Genomic DNA, 21,571 nt, shown 5'->3' with positions numbered 1-21,571 from the left:
GACCAGCAGGTGGTTCCAGAGAGCCAGGCGGGTGATTCCGGAGTGTCTGCCGTGTGGTTCTGGCGTAGCTGGCAGGTGATTTTGGCGTGTCCAGCAGGTGGTTTCGGCGAGCTCTGCAGGTGGTACCAGCGTGTCCGGAACATGGTTCTGGCACTTCTGAGAGATGGTTCCGTCATGCCAGGCAGGTGATTCCAGAGTGTCCGGCATGTGGTTCTGGCACCTCTGAGAGGTGGTTCCGGCTGCCCGGCAGGTGGTTCCGGAGTGTCTGCCGACTGGTACTGGCGTAGTCGGCAGGTGATTCTGGCGAGTCCACTAGGTGGTTCTGGGGAGTGGATCAGGTGGTTCCGGCATACTCGGCAGGTGGTACTGGCGTGTCCAGAACATGGTTCTGGCAAGTCTTAGAGGTGGTTCCGGCACGCACGACAGGTGATTCCGGAGTGTTCACCAAGTGGTTCTGGCGTAGCCGGCAGGTCATTTTGCATGTCCGGCGGTGGTTCCGGCGTCGAGCCGGTGGTTCCGGCGTGTCCGGCAGGTGCTTCTGGCGTGACCGGCACGACGTTCTGGCACGTCTGAGAGTTGGTTCCGGCCGGCCCGACAGGTGTTTCCATGGTGTCCGCCAAGTGGTTCTGGCGTAGCTGAAAGGTGATGTTGGCGTGACCAGCAGGTGGTTCCAGAGAGCCAGGCGGGTGATTCCGGAGTGTCTGCCGTGTGGTTCTGGCGTACCCGGCAGGTGATTTTGACGTGTCTGGGAGGTGCTTCTTGCAAGTCGAGCATTTGGCTCAGGCATGCTCAGCAGGTGCTTCCGGCGTGTCTGGCATGTGGTTCTGGTGTGTCTGAGAGCTGGTTCTGGCATGTCTGGCAGATGATTCCGGAGTGTCCACCAAGTGGTTGTGGCATACCCGGCAGGTGATTTTAGCGTGTCAGGTACGTGGTTCCAGCGAGTCGAGTAGGTGGTTCCGGAGTGCTCGGCAGGTGGTTCAGGCGGGTCTGGCAGGTGGTTTCATCTGTTCGGGGTGTGGTTCCAGCATCTCAGGCACATGGTTCTGGCACGTCTGAGAGGTGGTTCCGGCCGGCCGGAGAGGTGATTCCGGAGTGTTCGCCAAGTGGTTCTGGCGTAGCCGGCAGGTGATTTTGCATGTCCGGCAATGGTTCCGGCGAGTCGAGCCGGTGGTTCCGGCATGTCCGGCAGGTGATTCCTGCATTTCCAGCAGGTGGTTCCGGCATGCCCGGCAGGTGATTCCGGAGTGTCCGGCATGCGGTTCTGGCACCTCTGACAGGTGGTTCCAGCATGCCCGGCAGGTGATACCGGAGTCTCCGGCATTTGGTTCTGGCACCTCTGAGAGGTGGTTCCGGAATGCCTGGCATGTGATTCCGGAGTGTCTGCCGTGTGGTTCTGGCGTAGCTGGCAGGTGATTTTGGCGTGTCCAGCAGGTGGTTCCGGCGAGATCGGCAGGTGGTACCAGCGTGTACGGATCATGGTTCTGGCACGTGTGAAAGATGGTTTCGGCATGCCCGGCAGGTGATTCGGGAGTGTCTGGCATGTGGTTCTGGCACCTCTGAGAGGTGGTTCCGGCATGCCCGGCAGGTGATTCCGGAGTGTCCACCAAGTGGTTGTGGCATACCCGGCAGGTGATTTTAGCGTGTCAGGTAGGTGGTTCCGGCGAGTCGAGTAGGCGGTTCCGGCGTGCTCGGCAGGTGGTTCAGGCGGGTCTGGCAGGTGGTTTCGGTCTGTTCGGGGTGTGGTTCCGGCATCTCAGGCACATGGTTCTGGCACGTCTGATAGGTGGTTCCGGCCGGCCCGACAGGTGTTTCCATGGTGTCCGCCAAGTTGTTCTGGCATAGCTGGCAGGTGATGTTGGTGTGACCGGCAGCTGGTTCCAGCCAGCCCGGCAGGTGATTCCGAAGCGTTCACCAAATGGTTGTGGCGTAGCCGGAAGGTGATTTTGGCGTGTCCAGCAGGTGGTTTTGGCGAGTCGAGCAGGTGGTTCTGGCTTGCTCGGCAGGTGCTTCCGGTGTCATTGGCATGTGGTTCCGGCATGTCTTAGAGGTGGTTCCGCCATGCCCGGCAGGTGATTCCGGAGTGTTCGCCAAGTGGTTCTGGCGTAGCCAGCAGGTGATTTTGCATGTCCGGCAAGGGTTCCGGCGAGTCGAGCCGGTGGTTCCGGCATGTCCGGCAGGTGGTTCCGGCATGCCCGGCAGGTGATTCCGGAGTGTCCGGCATGGGGTTCTGGCACCTATGAGAGGTGGTTCCGGCATGCCCGGCAGGTGATACCGGACTGTTCGCCAAGTGGTTCTGGCGCAGCCGGCAGGTGATTTTGCATATCCGGCAATGGTTCCGGCGAGTCGAGCCGGTGGTTCCGGAATGTCCGGCAGGTGGTTCCGGCATGTCCGGGAGGTGGTTCCGGCATGTCCATCACGTGGTTCCAGCATGCCCTGCAGGTGATTCCGGAGTGTCCGGCATGTGGTTCTGGCACCTCTGAGAGGTGGTTCCGGCATGCCCGGCAGGTGATACCGGAGTCTCCGGCATTTGGTTCTGGCACCTCTGAGAGGTGGTTCCGGAATGCCTGGCCTGTGATTCCGGAGTGTCTGCCGAGTGATTCTGGCGTACCCGGCAGGTGATTTTGGCATGTCCGACAGGTGTTTCTTGCATGTCGACCAGGTGGCTCAGGCATGCTCATCTGGTGCTTCCGGCGTCTCTGACATGTGGTTGTGGTGTGTCTGAGAGCTGGTTCTGGCGTGTCCGGCAGATGATTCCGGAGTGTCCACCAAGTGGTTCTGGTATACCTGGCAGGCGATTGTGGCGTGTCAGGAAGGTGGTTCCGGCTAGTTGAGCAGGTGGATCAGGCGTGCTCCCCAGGGGGTTCAGGCGGGTCTGGCACGTGGTTTCGGTCTGTTCGGGGAGTGGTTCCGGCATCTCAGGCACATGGTTCTGGCACGTCTGAGAGGTGGTTGTGGCCGGCCCGACAGGTGATTCCGGAGTGTCCGCCAAGTGGTTCTGGCGTAGCTGAAAGGTGATGTTGGCGTGACCGGCAGGTGGTTCCAGCCAGCCCGGCAGGTGATTCCGGAGTGTCTGCCGAGTGGTTCTGGCGTAGCCGGCACGTGATTTTGGCGTGTCCAGCAGGTGGTTCCGGCGAGCTCGGCAGGTGGTACCGGCGTGCCCAGAACATGGTTCTGGCACATCTGAGAGATGGTTCCGGCATGCCCGGGAGGTGATTCCGGAGTGTCCGGCATGTGGTTCTGGCACCTCTGAGAGGTGGTTCCGGCATGCCCGGCAGGTGGTTCCGGAGTGTCTGCCCAGTGGTTCTGGCGTAGCCGGCAGTTGATTTTGGCGTGTCCACTAGGTGGTTCTGGGGAGTGGATCAGCTGGTTCCGGCATACTCGGCAGGTTGTACCGGCGTCTCCAGAACATGGTTCTGGCAAGTCTGAGAGGTGGTTCCGTCACGCCCGACAGGTGATTCCGGAGCGTCCGCCAAGTGTTTCTGGCATACCCCGCAGGCGATTTTGGCATGTCCGACAGGTGTTTCTTGCGAGTCGAGCAGGTGGCTCAGGCATGCTCAGCTGTTGCTTCCGGCGTCTCTGGCACGTGGTTCTGGTGTTTCTGAGAGCTGGTTCTGGCATGTCCGGCAGATGATTCCGGAGTGTCTGCCGAGTGGTTCTGGCGTAGCCGGCACGTGATTTTGGCGTGTCCAGCAGGTGGTTCCGGCGAGCTCGGCAGGTGGTACCGGCGTGCCCGGAACATGGTTCTGGCACATCTGAGAGATGGTTCCGGCATCCCCGGCAGGTGATTCCGGAGTGTCCGGCATGTGGTTCTGGCTCCTCTGAGAGGTGGTTCCGGCATGCCCAGCAGGTGGTTCCGGAGTGTCTGCCGAGTGGTTCTGGCGTAGCCGGCAGGTGATTCTGGCGTGTCCAGCAGGTGGTTCTGGGGAGTGGATCATGTCATTCCGGCATACTCGGCAGGTGGTACCAGCGTGTCCGGAACATGGTTCTGGCAAGTCTGAGAGGCGGTTCTGGCATGCCCGAGAGGTGATTCCGGAGTGTTCACCAAGTGGTTCTGGCGTAGCCGGCAGGTCATTATGCATGTCCGGCGGTGGTTCTGGCGAGTCGAGCCGGTGGTTCCGGCGTGTCCAACAGGTGTTTCCGGTCTGTCCGGCAGGTGGTTCTGGCGTGTCCGGCAAGAGGTTCTGGCACGTCTGAGAGTTGGTTCTGGCATGCCCGAAAGGTGATTCCGGAATGTCCGCCACGTGGTTCTGGCGTACCCGGCAGGTGATTTTGGCGTGTCTGGCAGGTGATTCTGGCAAGTCGAGCACTTGGCTAAGGCATGATCAGCAGGTGCTTCCGGCGTGTCTGGCACGTGGTTCTGGTGTGTCTGAGAGCTGGTTCTGGCATGTCCGGCAGATGATTCCGGAGTGTCCACCAAGTGGTTGTGGCATACCCGGCAGGTGATTTTAGCGTGTCAGGTAGGTGGTTCCGGCGAGTCGAGTAGGTGGTTCCGGCGTGCTCGCCAGGTGGTTCAGGCGGGTCTGGCAGGTGGTTTCGGTCAGTTCGGCGAGTGGTTCCGGCATCTCAGGCACATGGTTCTGGCACGTCTGAGAGGTGGTTGCGGCCAGCCCGACAGGTGTTTCCGGAGTGTCCGCCAAGTGGTTCTGGCGTAGCTGAAAGGCGATGTTGGCGTGACCGGCAGGTGGTTCCAGCCAGCCCGGCAGGTGATTCCGGAGTGTCTGCCGAGTGGTTCTGGCGTAGCCGGCAGGTGATTTTGGCGTGTCCAGAGGGTGGTTTTGGCGAGTCGAGCAGGTTGTTCTGGCGTGCTCAGCAGGTGCTTCGGGTGTCATTGGCATGTGGTTCCGGCATGTCTGAGAGGTGGTTCCGCCATGCCCGGCAGGTGATTCCGGAGTGTTCGCCAAGTGGTTCTGGCGTAGCCGGCAGGTGATTTTGCATTTCCGGCAATGGTTCCGGCGAGTCGAGCCGGTGGTTCCGGCATGTCCAGCAGGTGGATCCGGCATGCCCGGCACGTGATTCCGGAGTGTCAGGCATGTTGTTCTGGCACCTCTGAGAGGTGGTTCCGGCATGCCCGGCACTTGATACCGGAGTGTCCGGCATTTGGTTCTGGCACCTCTGAGAGGTGCTTCCGGAATGCCTGGCATGTGATTCCGGAGTGTCTGCCGAGTGGTTCTGGCGTTGCCGGCAGTTGATTTTGGCGTGTCCACTAGGTGGTTCTGGGGAGTGGATCAGCTGGTTGCGGCATACTCGGCAGGTGGTACCGGCGTGTCCAGAACATGGTTCTGGCAATTCTGAGAGGTGGTTCCGGCACGCCCGACAGGTGATTCCGGAGCGTCTGCCAAGTGTTTCTGGCGTACCCGGCAGGTGATTTTGGCATGTCCCACAGGTGTTTCTTGCGAGTCGAGCAGGTGGCTCAGGCATGATCAGCTGGTGCTTCCGGCGTCTCTGGCACGTGCTTCTGGTGTGTCTGAGAGCTGGTTCTGGCATGTCCGGCAGATGATTCCGGAGTGTCCACCAAGTGGTTCTTGTATACCTGGCAGGTGATTTTGGCGTGTCTGGAAGGTGGTTCCGGATAGTTGAGCAGGTGGATCAGGCGTGCTCGCCAGGGCGTTCAGGCGGGTCTGGCACGTGGTTTCGGTCTGTTTGGGGAGTGGTTCCGGCATCTCAGGCACATGGTTCTGGCACCTCTGAGAGGTGGTTGCGGCCGGCCCGACAGGTGTTTCCGGAGTGTCCGCCAAGTGGTTCTGGCGTAGGTGAAAGGTGATGTTGGCGTGACCGGCAGGTGGTTCCAGCCAGCCCGGCAGGTGATTCCGGAGTGTCTGCCGAGTGGTTCTGCTGTAGCCGGCAGGTGATGTTGGCGTGTCCAGCAGGTGGTTCCGGCGAGCTCGGCAGGTGGTACCGGCGTGTCCGGAACATGGTTCTGGCACGTCTGAGAGATGTTTCGGGCAAGCCCGGCAGGTGATTCTGGAGTGTCCGGCATGTGGTTCTGGCACCTCTGAGAGGTGGTTCCGACATGCCCGGCAGGTGGTTCCGGAGTGTCTGCCGAGTGGTTCTGGCGTAGTCGGTAGGTGATTCTGGGGTGTCCAGCAGGTGGTTCTGGGTAGTGGATCAGGTGGTTCCGGCATACTCGGCAGGTAGTACTGGCGTGTCCGGAACATGGTTCTGGCAAGTCTGAGAGGTGGTTACGGCATGCCCGACATGTGTTTCCAGAGTGTCCGCCAAGTGGTTCCGGCGTAGCTGAAAGGTGATGTTGGCGTGACCGGCAGGTGGTTCCAGCCAGCCCGGCAGGTGATTCCGGAGTGTCTGCCGAGTGGTTCTGGCGTAGCTGGCAGGTGATTTTGGCGTGTCCAGCGGGTGGTTTTGGCGAGTCGAGCAGCTGGTTCTGGCGTGCTCGTCAGGTGCTTCCGGTGTCATTGGCATGTGGTTCCGGCATGTCTGAGAGGTGGTTCCGCCATGCCCGGCAGGTGATTCCGGAGTGTTCGCCAAGTGGTTCTGGCGTAGCCGGCAGGTGATTTTGCATGTCCGGCAATGGTTACGGCGAGGCGAGCCGGTGGTTCCGGCATGTCCAGCAGGTGGTTCCGGCATACCCGGCAGGTGATTCCGGAGTGTCCGGCATGTGGTTCTGGCACCTCTGAGACGTGGTTCCGGCATGCCCGGCAGGTGATACCGGAGTGTCCAGCATTTGGTTCTATCACCTGTGAGAGGTGGTTCCGGAATGCCCGGCATGTGATTCCGGAGTGTCTGCCGAGTGGTTCTGGCGTAGCCGGCAGGTGATTTTGGCGTGTCCAGCAGGTGGTTCCGGCGAGCTCGGCAGCTGGTTCCGGCATGTCCGGGACATGGTTCTGGCAAGTCTGAGAGATGGTTCCGGCATGCCCGGCAGGTGATTCCGGAGTGTCCGTCATGTGGTTCTGGCACCTCTGAGAGGTGGTTTCGACATGCCCGGCAGTTGGTTATGGAGTGTCTGCCGAGTGGTTCTGGCGTAGCCGGCAGGTGATTCTGGCGTATCTAGCAGGTGGTTTTGGGGAGTGGATCAGGTGGTTCCGGCATACTCGGCAGGTGGTACCGGCGTGTCCGGAACTTGGTTCTGGCAAGTCTGAGAGGTGGTTCCGGCAGGCCCGACAGGTGATTCCGGAGTGTCCGGCATGTGGTTCTGGCACCTCTGAGAGGTGGTTCCGGAATGCCTGGCATGTGATTCCGGAGTGTCTGCCGTGTGGTTCTGGCGTAGCTGGCAGTTGATTGTGGCGTGTCCAGCAGGTATTTCTAGCGAGCTCGGCAGGTGGTACCAGCGTGTCCGGATCATGGTTCTGGCACGTCTGAGAGATGGTTCCGGCATGCCCGGCAGGTGATTCGGGAGTGTCCGTCATGTGGTTCTGGCACCTCTGAGAGGTGGTTCCGGCATGCCCGGCAGGTGATTCTGGAGTGTTCGGCATGTGGTTCTGGCACCTCTGAGAGGTGGTTCCGGCATGCCCGGCATGTGGTTCCGGAGTGTCTGCCGAGTGGTTCTGGCGTAGTCGGCAGGTGATTCTGGCGTGTCCAGCATGTGGTTCTGGGGAGTGGATCAGGTGGTTCCGGCATACTCGGCAGGTGGTACTGGCGTGTCCGGAACATGGTTCTGGCAAGTCTGAGAGGCGGTTCCGGCATGCCCGACATGTGATTCCGGAGTGTTAACCAAGTGGTTCTGGAGTAGCCGGCAGGTCATTTTGCATGTCCGGCGGTGGTTCCGGCGAGTCGAGCCGGTGGTTCCGGCGTGTCCGGCAGGTGGTTCTGGCGTGACCGGCACGAGGTTCTGGCACGTCTGAGAGTTGGTTCCGGCATGCCCGACAGTGGATTCCGGAGCGTCCGCAACGTGGTTCTGTCGTACCCGGCAGGTGATTTTGCGTGTCTGGCAGGTGCTTCTTGCAAGTCGAGCATTTGGCTCAGGCATGCTCAGCAGGTGCTTCCAGCATGTCTGGCACGTGGTTCTGGTGTGTCTGAGAGCTGGTTCTGGCATGTCCGGCAGATGATTCCGGAGTGTCCACCAAGTGGTTGTGGCATACCCGGCAGGTGATTTTAGCGTGTCAGGTAGGTGGTTCCAGCGAGTCGAGTAGGTGGTTCCGGCGTGCTCGGAAGGTGGTTCAGGCGGGGCTGGCAGGTGGTTTCGTCTGTTCGGGGTGTGGTTCCGGCATCTCAGGCACATGGTTCTGGCACGTCTGACAGATGGTTCCGGCATGCCCAGCAGGTGATACCGGAGTGTCCAGCCTTTGGTTCTGGCACGTGTGAGAGGTGTTTCCGGAATGCCCGGCATGTGATTCCGGAGTGTCTGCCGAGTGGTTCTGGCGTAGCCGGCACGTGATTTTGGCGTGTCCAGCAGGTGGTTCCGGCGAGCTCGGCAGGTGGTTCCGGCATGTCCGGAACATAGTTCTGGCACGTCTGAGAGATGGTTCCGGCATGCCCGGCAGGTGATTCCGAAGAGTTCACCAAATGGTTGTGGCGTAGCCGGCAGGTGATTTTGGCGTGTCCAGCAGGTGGTTTTGGCGAGTCGAGCAGGTGGTTCTGGCGTGCTCGGCAGGTGCTTCCGGAGTCATTGGCATGTGGTTCTGGCATGTCTGAGAGGCAGGTCATTTTGCATGCCCGGCAGGTGATTCCGGAGTGTTCGCCAAGTGGTTCTGGCGTAGCCGGCAGGTGATTTTGCATGTCCGGCAATGGTTCCGGCGAGTCGAGCCGGTGGTTCCGGCGTGTCCGGCAGGTGATTCCTGCATGTCCGGCAGGTGGTTCCGGCATGCCCGACAGGTGATTCCAGAGTGTCCGGCATGTGGTTCTGGCACCTCTGAGAGGTGGTTCCAGCATGCCCGGCAGGTGATACCGGAGTCTCTGGCATTTGGTTCTGGCACCTCTGAGAGGTGGTTCCGGAATGCCTGGCATGTGATTCCGGAGTGTCTGCCGTGTTGTTCTGGCATACCTGGCAGGTGATTTTGGCGTGTCCAGCAGGTGGTTCCAGCGAGCTCGGCAGGTGATACCAGCGTGTCCGGATCATGGTTCTGGCACGTCTGAGAGATGGTTCCGGCATGCCCGGCAGGTGATTCGGGAGTGTCCGTCATGTGGTTCTGGCGCCTCTGAGAGGTGGTTCCGGCATGCCTGGCAGGTGATTCTGGAGTGTTCGGCATGTGTTTCTGGCACCTCTGAGAGGTGGTTCCGGCATGCCCGGCAGGTGATTCTGGAGTGTCTGCCGAGTGGTTCTGGCGTAGTCGGCAGGTGATTCTGGCGTGTCAAGCAGGTGGTTCTGGGGAGTGGATCAGGTGGTTCCGGCATACTCGGCAGGTGGTACCGGCGTGTCCGGAACATGGTTCTGGCAAGTCTGAGAGGCGGTTCCGGCATGCCCGACATGTGATTCCGGAGTGTTCGCCAAGTGGTTCTGGCGTAGCCGGCAGGTCATTTTGCATGTCCGGCGGTGGTTCCGGCGAGTCGAGCCGCTGATTCAGGCGTGTCCGGCAGGTGGTTCTGGCGTGACCGGCACGAGGTTCTGGCACGTCTGAGAGTTGGTTCCGGCATGCCCAACAGGTGATTCCGGAGTGTTCGCAACGTGGTTCTGGCGTACCCGGCAGGTGATTTTGGCGTGTCTGGCAGGTGTTTCTTGCAAGTCGAGCATTTGGCTTAGGCATGCTCAGCAGGTGCTTCCGGCGTTTCTGGCACGTGGTTCTGGTGAGTCTGAGAGCTGGTTCTGGCATGTCCGGCAGATGATTCCGGAGTGTCCACCAAGTGGTTGTGGCATACCCGGCAGGTGATTTTAGCGTGTCAGGTAGGTGGTTCCAGTGAGTCGAGTAGGTGGTTCCGGAGTGCTCGGCAGGTGGTTCAGGCGGGTCTGGCAGGTGGTTTCTTCTGTTCGGGGTGTGGTTCCGGCATCTCAGGCACATGGTTCTGGCACGTCTGATAGGTGGTTCCGGCCGGCCCGACAGGTGTTTCCATGGTGTCCGCCAAGTGGTTCTGGCATAGCTGGCAGGTGATGTTGGCGTGACCGGCAGGTGGTTCCAGCCAGCCCGGCAGGTGATTCTGAAGAGTTCACCAAATGGTTGCGGCGTAGCCGGAAGGTGATTTTGGCGTGTCCAGCAGGTGGTTTTGGCGAGTCGAGCAGGTGGTTCTGGCGTATTCGGCAGGTGCTTCCGGTGTCATTGGCATGTGGTTCCGGCATGTCCGAGAGGTGGTTCCGCCATGCCCGGCAGGTGATTCTGGAGTGTTCCCCAAGTGGTTCTGGCATAGCCGGCACGTGATTTTGCATGTCCGGCAATGGTTTCGGCGAGTCGAGCCGGTGGTTCCGGCATGTCCGGCAGGTGGTTCCGGAGTGTCCGGCATGTGGTTCCAGCATGCCCGGCAGGTGATTCCGGAGTGTCTGGCATGTGGTTCTGGCACCTCTGAGAGGTGGTTCCGGCATGCCCGGCAGGTGATACCGGAGTCTCCGGCATTTGGCTCTGGCACCTCTGAGAGGTGGTTCCGGAATGCCTGGCCTGTGATTCCGGAGTGTCTGCCGAGTGGTTCTGGCGTAGCCGGCAGTTGATTTTGGCGTGTCCACTAGGTGGTTGTGGGGAGTGGATCAGCTGGTTCCGTCATACTCGGCAGGTTGTACCGGAGTGTCCAGAACATGGTTCTGGCAAGTCTGAGAGGTGGTTCCGGCACGCCCGACAGGTGATTCCGGAGCGTCCGCCAAGTGTTTCTGGCGTACCCGGCAGGTGATTTTGGCATGTCCGACAGGTGTTTCTTGCAAGTCGAGCAGGTGGCTCAGGCATGCTCAGCTGGTGCTTCCGGCGTCTGTGGCACGTGGTTGTGGTGTGTCTGAGAGCTGGTTCTGGCATGTCCGGCAGATGATTCCGGAGTCTCCACCAAGTGGTTCTGGTATACCTGTCAATCGATTTTGGCGTGTCAGGAAGTTGGTTCCGTCTAGTTGAGCAGGTGGATCAGGCGTGCTCGCCAGGGGGTTCAGGCGGGTCTGGCACGTGGTTTCGGTCTGTTCGGGGAGTGGTTCCGGCATCTCAGGCACATGGTTCTGGCACGTCTGAGATGAGGTTGTGGCCGGCCCGACAGGTGATTCCGGAGTGTCCGCCAAGTGGTTCTGGCGTTGCTGAAAGGTGATGTTGGCGTGACCGGCAGGTGGTTCCAGCCAGCCCTGCAGGTGATTCCGGAGTGTCTGCCGAGTGGTTCTGGCGTAGCCGGCACATGATTTTGGCGTGTCCAGCAGGTGGTTCCGGCGAGCTCGGCAGGTGGTACCGGCGTGTCCGGAACATGGTTCTCGCACATCTGAGAGATGGTTCCGGCCTGCCCGGCAGGTGATTCCGGAGTGTCCGGCATGCGGTTCTGGCGCCTCTGAGAGGTGGTTCCGGCATGCTCGGCAGGTGGTTCCGGAGTGTCTGCCGAGTGGTTCTGGCGTAGCCGGCAGGTGATTCTGGCGTGTCCAGCAGGTGGTTCTGGGGAGAGGATCAGGTGGTTCCAGCATACTCGGCAGGTGGTTCTGGCGTGACCGACACGAGGTTCTGGCACGTCGGAGAGTTGGTTCCGGCATGCCCAACAGGTGATTCCGGAGTGTCCGCCACGTGGTTCTACATACCCGGCAGGTGATTTTGGCGTGTCTGGCAGTGCTTCTTGCAAGTCGAGCATTTGGCTCAGGCATGCTCAGCAGGTGCTTCCGGCGTGTCTGGCACGTGGTTGTGGTGTGTCTGAGAGCTGGTTCTGGCATGTCCGGCAGATGATTCCGGAGTGTCCACCAAGTGGTTGTGGCATACCCGGCAGGTGATTTTATCGTGTCAGGGAGGTTGTTCCAGCGAGTCGAGTAGGTGGTTCCGGCGTGCTCGGCAGGTGGTTCAGGCGGGTCTGGCAGGTAGTTTCGGTCTGTTCGGGGTGTGGTTCCGGCATCTCAGGCACATGGTTGTGGCACGTCTGATAGGTGGTTCCGGCCGGCCCGACAGGTGTTTCCATGGTGTCCGCCAAGTGGTTCTGGCATAGCTGGCAGGTGATGTTGGCGTGACCGGCAGGTCGTTCCGGCCAGCCAGGCAGGTGATTCCGAAGTGTTCACCAAATGGTTGTGGCGTAGCCGGCAGGTGATTTTGGCGTGTCCAGCAGGTGGTTTTGGCGAGTCGAGCAGGTGGTTCTGGCGTGCTCGGCAGGTGCTTCCGGTGTCATTGGCATGTGGTTCCGGCATGTCTGAGAGGTGGTTCCGCCATGCCCGGCAGGTGATTCCGGAGTGTTCGCCAAGTGGTTCTGGCATAGCGAGCAGGTGATTTTGCATGTCCAGCAATGGTTCCGGCGAGTCGAGCCGGTGGTTCCGGCATGTCCGGCAGGTGGTTCCGGCATGCCCGGCAGGTGATTCCGGAGTGTCCGGCATGAGGTTCTGGCACCTCTGAGAGGTGGTTCCGGCATGCCCGGCAGGTGACACCGGAGTGTTCGCCAAGTGGTTCTGGCGTAGCCGGCAGGTGATTTTCCATGTCCGGCAATGGTTCCGGCGAGTCGAGCCGGTGGTTCCGGAATGTCCGGCAGGTGGTTCCGAAATGTCCGGCACGTGGTTCCGGCATGTCCAGCATGTGGTTCCAGCATGCCCTGCAGGTGATTCCGGACTGTCCGGCATGTGGTTCTGGCACCTCTGAGAGGTGGTTCCGGCATGCCCGGCAGGTGATACCGGAGTCTCCGGCATTTGGTTCTGGCACCTCTGAGAGGTGGTTCCGGAATGCCTGGCCTGTGATTCCGGAGTGTCTGCCGAGTGGTTCTGGCGTAGCCGGAAGTTGATTTTGGCGTGTCCACTAGGTGGTTCTGGGGAGTGGATCAGCTGGTTCCGGCATACTCGGCAGGTGGTACCGGCGTGTCCAGAACATGGTTCTGGCAAGTCTGAGAGGTGGTTCCGGAATGCCCGACAGGTGATTCCGGAGCGTCCGCCCAGTGTTTCTGGCGTACCCGGCAGGTGATTTTGGCATGTCCGACAGGTGCATCTTGCGAGTCGAGCAGTTGGCTCAGGCATGCTCAGCTGGTGCTTCCGGCGTCTCTGGCACGTGGTTCTGGTGTGTCTGAGAGCTGGTTCTGGCATGTCCGGCAGATGATTCCGGAGTGTCCACCAAGTGGTTCTTGTATACCTGGCAGGTGATTTTGGCGTGTCAGGAAGTTGGTTCCAGCTAGTTGAGCAGGTGGATCAGGCGTGCTCGCCAGGGGGTACAGGCGGGTCTGGCAGGTGGTTTCGGTCTGTTCGGGGAGTGGTTCCGGCATCTCAGGCTCATGGTTCTGGCACGTCTGAGAGGTGGTTCCGGCCGGCCCGACAGGTGTTTTCATGGTGTCCGCCAAGTGGTTCTGGCATAGCTGGCAGGTGATGTTGGCGTGACCAGCAGGTGGTTCCAGCAAGCCCGGCAGGTGATTCCGAAGAGTTCACCAAATGGTTGTGGCGTAGCCGGCAGGTGATTTTGGCGTGTCCAGCCGGTGGTTTTGGCGAGTCGAGCAGGTGGTTCTGGCGTGCTCGGCAGGTGCTTCCGGTGTCATTGGCATGTGTTTCCGGCATGTCTGAGAGGTGGTTCCGGCATGCCCGGCAGGTGGTTACGGAGTGTCTGCCGAGTGGTTCTGGAGCCAGCCCGGCAGGTGATTCCTAATAGTTCACCAAATGGTTGTGGCGTAGCCGGCAGGTGATTTTGGAATGTCAGGAAGTTGGTTCCGGCTAGTTGAGCAGGTGGATCAGGCGTGCTCGCCAGGGGGTTCAGGCGGGTCTGGCAGGTGGTTTCGGTCTGTTCGGGGAGTGGTTCCGGCATCTCAGGCACATGGTTCTGGCACGTCTGAGAGGTGGTTCCGGCCGGCCGGAGAGGTGTTTCCGGAGTGTCCGCCAAGTGGTTCTGGCGTAGCTGAAAGGTGATGTTGGCGTGACCGGCAGGTGGTTCCAGCCAGCCCGGCAGGTGAGTCAGGAGTGTCTGCCGAGTGGTTCTGGCGAAGCCGGCTGGTGATTTTGGCGTGTCCAGCAGGTGGTACCGACGTGTCCGGAACATGGTTCTGGCACGTCTGAGAGATGGTTCCGGCATGCCCGGCAGGTGATTCGGGAGTGTCCGGCATGTGGTTCTGGCACCTCTGAGAGGTGGTTTCGGCATGCCCGGCAGGTGGTTCCGGAGCGTCTGCCGAGTGGTTCTGGCGTAGCCGGCAGGTGATTCTGGCGTGTCCAGCAGGTGGTTCAGGGGAGTGGATCATGTGGATCCGGCATACTCGGCAGGTGGTACCGGCGTGTCCGGAACATGGTTCTGGCAAGTCTGAGAGGTGGTTCCGGCATGCCCCACAGGTGATTCCGGAGTGTTCGCCAAGTGGTTCTGGCGTAGCCGGCAGGTCATTTTGCATGTCCGGCGGTGGTTCCGGCGAGTCGAGCCGGTGGTTCCGGCGTGTCCGGCAGGTGGTTCTGGCGTGACCGGCACGAGGTTCTGGCACGTCTGAGAGTTGGTTCCGGCATGCCCGGCAGGTGATTCCGGAGTGTCCGACATGTGGTTCTGGCACCTCTGAGAGGTGGTTCCGGCATGCCTGGCAGGTGGTTCCGGAGTTTCTGCCGAGTGGTTCTGGCGTAGCCGGCATGTGATTCTGGCGTGTCCAGCAGGTGGTTCTGTGGAGAGGATCAGGTGGTTCCGGCATGCCCGGCAGGTGATTCCGCAGTGTCCGGCATGTGGTTCTGGCACCTCTGAGAGGTGGTTCCGGCATGCCCAGCAGTTGGTTACGGAGTGTCTGCCAAGTGGTTCTGGAGTAGCCGGCAGGTGATTCTGCCGTATCCAGCAGGTGGTTCTGGGGAGTGGATCATGTGGTTCCAGCATACTCGGCAGGTGGTACCGGCGTGTCCGTAACATGGTTCTGGCAAGTCTGAGAGGTGGTTCCGGCAGGCCCGAGAGGTGACTGGAGTGTTCGCCAAGCGATTCTGGAATAGCCGGCAGGTCATTTTGCATGTCCGGTGGTGGTTCCGGCGAGTCGAGCCGGTGGTTGCGGCGTATCCAGCAGGTGTTTCCGGTCTGTCCGGCAGGTGGTTCTGGCGTGACCGGCATGAGGTTCTGGCACGTCTGAGATTTGGTTCCGGCATGCCCGACAGGTGATTCCGGAGTGTCCGCCACGTGGTTCTGGCGTACCCGGCAGGTGATTTTGGCGTGTCAGGCAGGTGTTTCTTGCAAGTCGAGCATTTGGCTCAGGCATGCTCAGCAGGTGCTTCCGGCGTGTCTGGCGCGTGGTTCTGGTGTGTCTGAGAGCTGGTTCTGGCATGTCCGGTAGATGATTCCGGAGTGTCCACCAAGTGGTTGTGGCATACCCGGCAGGTGATTTTAGCATGTCAGGTAGGTGGTTCCGGCGATTCGAGTAGGCGGTTCCGGCGTGCTCGTCAGGTGGTTCAGGCGGGTCTGGAAGGTGGTTTCGGTCTGTTCGGGGTGTGGTTCCGGCATCTCAGGCACATGGTTCTGGCACGTCTCATAGGTGGTTCCGGCCGGCCCGACAGGTGTTTCCATGGTGTCCGCCAAGTGGTTCTCGCATAGCTGGCAGGTGATGTTGGCGTGACCGGCAGGTGGTTCCACCCAGCACGGCAGGTGATTCCGAAGCGTTCACCAAATGGTTGTGGCGTACCCGGCAGGTGATTTTGGCGTGTCCAGCAGGTGGTTCCGGCGAGCTCGGCAGGTGGTTCCGGCATGTCCGGAACATAGTTCTGGCACGTCTGAGAGATGGTTCCGGCATGCCCGGCAGGTGATTCCGAAGAGTTCACCAAATGGTTGTGGCGTAGCCGGCAGGTGATTTTGGCGTGTCCAGCAGGTGGTTTTGGCGAGTCGAGCAGGTGGTTCTGGCGTGCTCGGCAGGTGCTTCCGGAGTCATTGGCATGTGGTTCTGGCATGTCTGAGAGGCAGGTCATTTTGCATGCCCGGCAGGTGATTCCGGAGTGTTCGCCAAGTGGTTCTGGCGTAGCCGGCAGGTGATTTTGCATGTCCGGCAATGGTTCCGGCGAGTCGAGCCGGTGGTTCCGGCGTGTCCGGCAGGTGATTCCTGCATGTCCGGCAGGTGGTTCCGGCATGCCCGACAGGTGATTCCAGAGTGTCCGGCATGTGGTTCTGGCACCTCTGAGAGGTGGTTCCAGCATGCCCGGCAGGTGATACCGGAGTCTCTGGCATTTGGTTCTGGCACCTCTGAGAGGTGGTTCCGGAATGCCTGGCATGTGATTCCGGAGTGTCTGCCGTGTTGTTCTGGCATACCTGGCAGGTGATTTTGGCGTGTCCAGCAGGTGGTTCCAGCGAGCTCGGCAGGTGATACCAGCGTGTCCGGATCATGGTTCTGGCACGTCTGAGAGATGGTTCCGGCATGCCCGGCAGGTGATTCGGGAGTGTCCGTCATGTGGTTCTGGCGCCTCTGAGAGGTGGTTCCGGCATGCCTGGCAGGTGATTCTGGAGTGTTCGGCATGTGTTTCTGGCACCTCTGAGAGGTGGTTCCGGCATGCCCGGCAGGTGATTCTGGAGTGTCTGCCGAGTGGTTCTGGCGTAGTCGGCAGGTGATTCTGGCGTGTCAAGCAGGTGGTTCTGGGGAGTGGATCAGGTGGTTCCGGCATACTCGGCAGGTGGTACCGGCGTGTCCGGAACATGGTTCTGGCAAGTCTGAGAGGCGGTTCCGGCATGCCCGACATGTGATTCCGGAGTGTTCGCCAAGTGGTTCTGGCGTAGCCGGCAGGTCATTTTGCATGTCCGGCGGTGGTTCCGGCGAGTCGAGCCGCTGATTCAGGCGTGTCCGGCAGGTGGTTCTGGCGTGACCGGCACGAGGTTCTGGCACGTCTGAGAGTTGGTTCCGGCATGCCCAACAGGTGATTCCGGAGTGTTCGCAACGTGGTTCTGGCGTACCCGGCAGGTGATTTTGGCGTGTCTGGCAGGTGTTTCTTGCAAGTCGAGCATTTGGCTTAGGCATGCTCAGCAGGTGCTTCCGGCGTTTCTGGCACGTGGTTCTGGTGAGTCTGAGAGCTGGTTCTGGCATGTCCGGCAGATGATTCCGGAGTGTCCACCAAGTGGTTGTGGCATACCCGGCAGGTGATTTTAGCGTGTCAGGTAGGTGGTTCCAGTGAGTCGAGTAGGTGGTTCCGGAGTGCTCGGCAGGTGGTTCAGGCGGGTCTGGCAGGTGGTTTCTTCTGTTCGGGGTGTGGTTCCGGCATCTCAGGCACATGGTTCTGGCACGTCTGATAGGTGGTTCCGGCCGGCCCGACAGGTGTTTCCATGGTGTCCGCCAAGTGGTTCTGGCATAGCTGGCAGGTGATGTTGGCGTGACCGGCAGGTGGTTCCAGCCAGCCCGGCAGGTGATTCTGAAGAGTTCACCAAATGGTTGTGGCGTAGCCGGAAGGTGATTTTGGCGTGTCCAGCAGGTGGTTTTGGCGAGTCGAGCAGGTGGTTCTGGCGTATTCGGCAGGTGCTTCCGGTGTCATTGGCATGTGGTTCCGGCATGTCCGAGAGGTGGTTCCGCCATGCCCGGCAGGTGATTCTGGAGTGTTCCCCAAGTGGTTCTGGCATAGCCGGCACGTGATTTTGCATGTCCGGCAATGGTTTCGGCGAGTCGAGCCGGTGGTTCCGGCATGTCCGGCAGGTGGTTCCGGAGTGTCCGGCATGTGGTTCCAGCATGCCCGGCAGGTGATTCCGGAGTGTCCGGCATGTGGTTCTGGCACCTCTGAGAGGTGGTTCCGGCATGCCCGGCAGGTGATACCGGAGTCTCCGGCATTTGGCTCTGGCACCTCTGAGAGGTGGTTCCGGAATGCCTGGCCTGTGATTCCGGAGTGTCTGCCGAGTGGTTCTGGCGTAGCCGGCAGTTGATTTTGGCGTGTCCACTAGGTGGTTGTGGGGAGTGGATCAGCTGGTTCCGTCATACTCGGCAGGTTGTACCGGAGTGTCCAGAACATGGTTCTGGCAAGTCTGAGAGGTGGTTCCGGCACGCCCGACAGGTGATTCCGGAGCGTCCGCCAAGTGTTTCTGGCGTACCCGGCAGGTGATTTTGGCATGTCCGACAGGTGTTTCTTGCAAGTCGAGCAGGTGGCTCAGGCATGCTCAGCTGGTGCTTCCGGCGTCTGTGGCACGTGGTTGTGGTGTGTCTGAGAGCTGGTTCTGGCATGTCCGGCAGATGATTCCGGAGTCTCCACCAAGTGGTTCTGGTATACCTGTCAAGCGATTTTGGCGTGTCAGGAAGTTGGTTCCGTCTAGTTGAGCAGGTGGATCAGGCGTGCTCGCCAGGGGGTTCAGGCGGGTCTGGCACGTGGTTTCGGTCTGTTCGGGGAGTGGTTCCGGCATCTCAGGCACATGGTTCTGGCACGTCTGAGATGAGGTTGTGGCCGGCCCGACAGGTGATTCCGGAGTGTCCGCCAAGTGGTTCTGGCGTTGCTGAAAGGTGATGTTGGCGTGACCGGCAGGTGGTTCCAGCCAGCCCTGCAGGTGATTCCGGAGTGTCTGCCGAGTGGTTCTGGCGTAGCCGGCACATGATTTTGGCGTGTCCAGCAGGTGGTTCCGGCGAGCTCGGCAGGTGGTACCGGCGTGTCCGGAACATGGTTCTCGCACATCTGAGAGATGGTTCCGGCCTGCCCGGCAGGTGATTCCGGAGTGTCCGGCATGCGGTTCTGGCGCCTCTGAGAGGTGGTTCCGGCATGCTCGGCAGGTGGTTCCGGAGTGTCTGCCGAGTGGTTCTGGCGTAGCCGGCAGGTGATTCTGGCGTGTCCAGCAGGTGGTTCTGGGGAGAGGATCAGGTGGTTCCAGCATACTCGGCAGGTGGTTCTGGCGTGACCGACACGAGGTTCTGGCACGTCGGAGAGTTGGTTCCGGCATGCCCAACAGGTGATTCCGGAGTGTCCGCCACGTGGTTCTACATACCCGGCAGGTGATTTTGGCGTGTCTGGCAGTGCTTCTTGCAAGTCGAGCATTTGGCTCAGGCATGCTCAGCAGGTGCTTCCGGCGTGTCTGGCACGTGGTTGTGGTGTGTCTGAGAGCTGGTTCTGGCATGTCCGGCAGATGATTCCGGAGTGTCCACCAAGTGGTTGTGGCATACCCGGCAGGTGATTTTATCGTGTCAGGGAGGTTGTTCCAGCGAGTCGAGTAGGTGGTTCCGGCGTGCTCGGCAGGTGGTTCAGGCGGGTCTGGCAGGTAGTTTCGGTCTGTTCGGGGTGTGGTTCCGGCATCTCAGGCACATGGTTGTGGCACGTCTGATAGGTGGTTCCGGCCGGCCCGACAGGTGTTTCCATGGTGTCCGCCAAGTGGTTCTGGCATAGCTGGCAGGTGATGTTGGCGTGACCGGCAGGTCGTTCCGGCCAGCCAGGCAGGTGATTCCGAAGTGTTCACCAAATGGTTGTGGCGTAGCCGGCAGGTGATTTTGGCGTGTCCAGCAGGTGGTTTTGGCGAGTCGAGCAGGTGGTTCTGGCGTGCTCGGCAGGTGCTTCCGGTGTCATTGGCATGTGGTTCCGGCATGTCTGAGAGGTGGTTCCGCCATGCCCGGCAGGTGATTCCGGAGTGTTCGCCAAGTGGTTCTGGCATAGCGAGCAGGTGATTTTGCATGTCCAGCAATGGTTCCGGCGAGTCGAGCCGGTGGTTCCGGCATGTCCGGCAGGTGGTTCCGGCATGCCCGGCAGGTGATTCCGGAGTGTCCGGCATGAGGTTCTGGCACCTCTGAGAGGTGGTTCCGGCATGCCCGGCAGGTGACACCGGAGTGTTCGCCAAGTGGTTCTGGCGTAGCCGGCAGGTGATTTTCCATGTCCGGCAATGGTTCCGGCGAGTCGAGCCGGTGGTTCCGGAATGTCCGGCAGGTGGTTCCGAAATGTCCGGCACGTGGTTCCGGCATGTCCAGCATGTGGTTCCAGCATGCCCTGCAGGTGATTCCGGACTGTCCGGCATGTGGTTCTGGCACCTCTGAGAGGTGGTTCCGGCATGCCCGGCAGGTGATACCGGAGTCTCCGGCATTTGGTTCTGGCACCTCTGAGAGGTGGTTCCGGAATGCCTGGCCTGTGATTCCGGAGTGTCTGCCGAGTGGTTCTGGCGTAGCCGGAAGTTGATTTTGGCGTGTCCACTAGGTGGTTCTGGGGAGTGGATCAGCTGGTTCCGGCATACTCGGCAGGTGGTACCGGCGTGTCCAGAACATGGTTCTGGCAAGTCTGAGAGGTGGTTCCGGAATGCCCGACAGGTGATTCCGGAGCGTCCGCCCAGTGTTTCTGGCGTACCCGGCAGGTGATTTTGGCATGTCCGACAGGTGCATCTTGCGAGTCGAGCAGTTGGCTCAGGCATGCTCAGCTGGTGCTTCCGGCGTCTCTGGCACGTGGTTCTGGTGTGTCTGAGAGCTGGTTCTGGCATGTCCGGCAGATGATTCCGGAGTGTCCACCAAGTGGTTCTTGTATACCTGGCAGGTGATTTTGGCGTGTCAGGAAGTTGGTTCCAGCTAGTTGAGCAGGTGGATCAGGCGTGCTCGCCAGGGGGTACAGGCGGGTCTGGCAGGTGGTTTCGGTCTGTTCGGGGAGTGGTTCCGGCATCTCAGGCTCATGGTTCTGGCACGTCTGAGAGGTGGTTCCGGCCGGCCCGACAGGTGTTTTCATGGTGTCCGCCAAGTGGTTCTGGCATAGCTGGCAGGTGATGTTGGCGTGACCAGCAGGTGGTTCCAGCAAGCCCGGCAGGTGATTCCGAAGAGTTCACCAAATGGTTGTGGCGTAGCCGGCAGGTGATTTTGGCGTGTCCAGCCGGTGGTTTTGGCGAGTCGAGCAGGTGGTTCTGGCGTGCTCGGCAGGTGCTTCCGGTGTCATTGGCATGTGTTTCCGGCATGTCTGAGAGGTGGTTCCGGCATGCCCGGCAGGTGGTTACGGAGTGTCTGCCGAGTGGTTCTGGAGCCAGCCCGGCAGGTGATTCCTAATAGTTCACCAAATGGTTGTGGCGTAGCCGGCAGGTGATTTTGGAATGTCAGGAAGTTGGTTCCGGCTAGTTGAGCAGGTGGATCAGGCGTGCTCGCCAGGGGGTTCAGGCGGGTCTGGCAGGTGGTTTCGGTCTGTTCGGGGAGTGGTTCCGGCATCTCAGGCACATGGTTCTGGCACGTCTGAGAGGTGGTTCCGGCCGGCCGGAGAGGTGTTTCCGGAGTGTCCGCCAAGTGGTTCTGGCGTAGCTGAAAGGTGATGTTGGCGTGACCGGCAGGTGGTTCCAGCCAGCCCGGCAGGTGAGTCAGGAGTGTCTGCCGAGTGGTTCTGGCGAAGCCGGCTGGTGATTTTGGCGTGTCCAGCAGGTGGTACCGACGTGTCCGGAACATGGTTCTGGCACGTCTGAGAGATGGTTCCGGCATGCCCGGCAGGTGATTCGGGAGTGTCCGGCATGTGGTTCTGGCACCTCTGAGAGGTGGTTTCGGCATGCCCGGCAGGTGGTTCCGGAGCGTCTGCCGAGTGGTTCTGGCGTAGCCGGCAGGTGATTCTGGCGTGTCCAGCAGGTGGTTCAGGGGAGTGGATCATGTGGATCCGGCATACTCGGCAGGTGGTACCGGCGTGTCCGGAACATGGTTCTGGCAAGTCTGAGAGGTGGTTCCGGCATGCCCCACAGGTGATTCCGGAGTGTTCGCCAAGTGGTTCTGGCGTAGCCGGCAGGTCATTTTGCATGTCCGGCGGTGG

Source organism: Equus caballus, chromosome 25 (assembly GCF_041296265.1).
Source record: "Equus caballus isolate H_3958 breed thoroughbred chromosome 25, TB-T2T, whole genome shotgun sequence".
In the NCBI taxonomy this organism is placed as follows: domain Eukaryota; kingdom Metazoa; phylum Chordata; class Mammalia; order Perissodactyla; family Equidae; genus Equus; species Equus caballus.
The sequence above is the reverse complement of the archived record's forward strand: the minus strand, read 5'-3'. Positions refer to the sequence as shown.